This window comes from Leucoraja erinacea, chromosome 4, assembly GCF_028641065.1.
Source record: "Leucoraja erinacea ecotype New England chromosome 4, Leri_hhj_1, whole genome shotgun sequence".
NCBI classification, from domain to species: domain Eukaryota; kingdom Metazoa; phylum Chordata; class Chondrichthyes; order Rajiformes; family Rajidae; genus Leucoraja; species Leucoraja erinaceus.
Window position 1 is genome coordinate 46,189,083 of NC_073380.1, and position 3,118 is coordinate 46,192,200.

A 3,118-nucleotide genomic window follows, 5' to 3' on the forward strand; every position below is an offset into this window, starting at 1 on the left:
TGATCCGCAGTGCTCCCCTCTAATGGGGTAGAAGCACTGTGCAGCCCTCAAAAAAGGTACTGCTGCGGGTTTATCACGTTGGAGGAAAGGCTCCATACACCACTTCTACCTCCTCCAGCGCTCTCGGGCGCTGGTCGCCGGCGGTTATGCAAAGTCGGACCCTTGTGAGTCCACTACCTTGTTTGATTTGTGTCTAGCCTTACCGCTCGGCCGCATGGCTCTGGCCGGTGCAGGCCCGACATTGGGCACAGCTGATCCCACTACGGTTGATTCAAGTGCCGCTGGCTGCTGTTGGCTGCCTGCTGCTCCACGGTCCTCCTTCTCCAGCTTTGTCCTTTCTTCCGTGGAGTGGATATGGCCGGTGTGGAGGACATCTGGCACAGCTGATTCCACCTAGTCTATTCCTTTAACCCGGCTCCAACGCTCTCAGCGCTCCTGGCTGCTCCTTTATCTCAGACCGCTGGGACCGACCCCGGTACTCACGGTACTGGTCCCTCGCGGTCGTTTCAGCCGGTCAACTCCACTCTAATGCCCTCAGTTCTGGGGACTCCTGCTTATATGGTCCTTAGATAAGGGACGTATCAGATTTAAAACTGATAATAAACAGCTACTATAGTTGATCTTAGCCAAAAGGCCATGAAGCGATCACTCTAACTAAAAAACCCGCTGGGACCGACCCCGGTACTCACAGTACTGGTCCCTCACGGTGGATTGCAGCCAGTCAACTGCACTGCAATATCCTTGGCCTCGGCGCTGGCCGTTAGCGCTGCTTCAAGCCAGACTCGCTTCCAAAGCGAGACTGGCATACTGCCCCAGCAATGAATTTGCCCCCTGTTGCGGGAGTGAAGTCGGGCACAGGTGTTTTCCCCTCCGGGAGTCGAAGTGCCTTTGCTGCTCCTGCCGTTGTCGGCTGCCGCTGCCGCTGCTGGCTGCCGTTGCTGTTCTCCTGCCGGCTGCCTGCACTCTGCGGTCTTTCTGCAGCTTACATGGACCCGGTCCATGTCTGCCCCTAAAGGGTAAGTGGAAGGAAACGCAGAGTCTCTTACCTGCTGTTCCCGACTTTTAATTTTTTCCCCTGGTGAACGTCGTTCCCTCCGTGTCGGGTTCGAGCCGCTTGGACCAACCCCGGTGTTTACGGGGCTGGTCTTCTGTTCCTAGGGACCCGCTAATTTAAAAAGTGCCAGAGCACTAATACAACCCACTGTTTTGTGGGTTGTTGGCTCTGTTTTTTCCCTCCACCCAGTATGGGGTGAAGTTGGCACTCGCTCCCGTTATGGGAGACAGTGGTGCCGACTTCCGTTGCTGGCTGACTGCTGCTGTCGAAACGGCAGCTCGTCAGCCTTCCTGGAAAGAATAAGACAAGGTAAGGAATTTTCTTACCTGTTCCACAGCCCCAGGCCCATGTAGCGTCGGTCTTTGGGGCTGTGTCGGCTCCGGAGTGCTCCCTTGTCGGTATTTTCTTCCCGGAGCTGAAGTCGCACGAACTCCCGCTAAGGGAGACTGTCGTGCCACCGGCCGTTGCTGGCTGCCTGCTGTCCTTGTCGGCGCTTGCAGACTTCTCCCCCGCCAGCTTCCAACAGCCTTCTGTAGAAAAAAAGGTAAGTAAAGAACGATGTTCACTTACCTTACTGTTGCAGGTTCGAAAAACCCCGCCGTTTGGGAGGAACGTCCTTCCTCCCGACAATGACGAGTTGCAATGCATTAGCGTAATGACACGCATGCGTTGTAAGCGGGTTCTTCACGAAGTCACTCACGTGACTCCGAAGTAAAATCATATTTTCCCAATATTACTCAAAGATCAGAAGAGAATTTCTCTACATTAAATTGAGAAAAAATGTTTGCAATAAAGTGCACTTTGAGTATATATTTTTTATTTTTCCATCGTTTTCTTCATTGAGAATGCCAATTCTTAGTGGTGAAAGACTTTGTAGGTACCAGTGTCTCAGCAACAAGTCCATTCTTAATGTGTGAATATTGGTGGGCTGTTTAATGCAAATGATGTCCACATTTGAAATCTATTGACATTTATACAAAATGTGTATGAAGGAACTGCAGATGCTAGTTTAAACCAAAGATAGACAAAACAAAGCTAGTGTAACTCAGCTGGAGGGTCTTCAGAAGGATCTTGACTCGAAACGTCACCCATTCCTTCTCTCCAGAGATGCTGCCTGTTCCGCTGAGTTACTCCAGCTTTTTGTGTCTATCTGCAACATTTATACAAAGATATTTTTCAGCAATCGCTACTCCAAAATAATAAAACTTACAATATAATCACCTTCCATTGCTGCTGGGAGTCTAAGACCAAAACTACTGTCCTTTAAAGTCAGCAGCAGGTGGTTGCTGCATTGCACCAGAAGTTGGAGTTGGGGATCTTCATTTGTCGTAGCCTGCAATTACTCCACTAATGAGAAGAGTGATTAATATTATTTTAGGAGGATCTATGCAATAGCTCAAATATGATTTAAAAATATATATATTTGTTAACAGCTAGATAATCTGTTCAGTCAAATTGAGGAATGCGTTTAATACATCCCCACTTCTGGTGCTATGTCATTCCTATAGATTGAGAAAATAGAATAAAAGTATCAATTCATGAGGTCAACTTCCCAACCAGGTTCTTTGATGCTCATGTCCAATTCTTCCAGGGACAGACGCAAGATGCTGGAGTAAAGGGCCTGTCCCACTTTCACAACCTAATTCATGACCTGTTTTACTCGTGGACATTTTTCATCATGTTGAAAAAACGCCCTGACCTACTTGATGCCACGTGTACCTACGACTAGCATCACAACCTGCTACGACCTACCTACGACCTCCTACGACCTTGTGACGACCATGAGTCAAGGGCAAACTCGGCAGAGGTCATGAATTAGGTCGTGAAAGTGGAACGGTCCCTTAATTCGTGGGTCTGGCAGCATCTCTGGAGAAAAAGAATAGGTGATGTTTTGGATCGGACCCTTCTTCAGACTCATTACTTTTATCTGCACTTCTGTTGTGCAAGGTTCTAAGTAGCTTACTCAAGTACTAAATCATTCTCTGTATTTGTAAATGAATAAAAGGCTGGCTGACTGTTTTTGTTATGCAGGATATTATTCCTTATTACATGGTAAATCAAACT

The 3,118-nt window shown here is 48.2% G+C and overlaps 1 pseudogene; it reads right to left on the minus strand.

Moving 5' to 3' along the window:
- Positions 1 to 542: 542 nt before the first annotated feature.
- On the minus strand, positions 543 to 646 carry LOC129696823 (U2 spliceosomal RNA; annotated as a pseudogene).
- Positions 647 to 3,118: the final 2,472 nt, after the last annotated feature.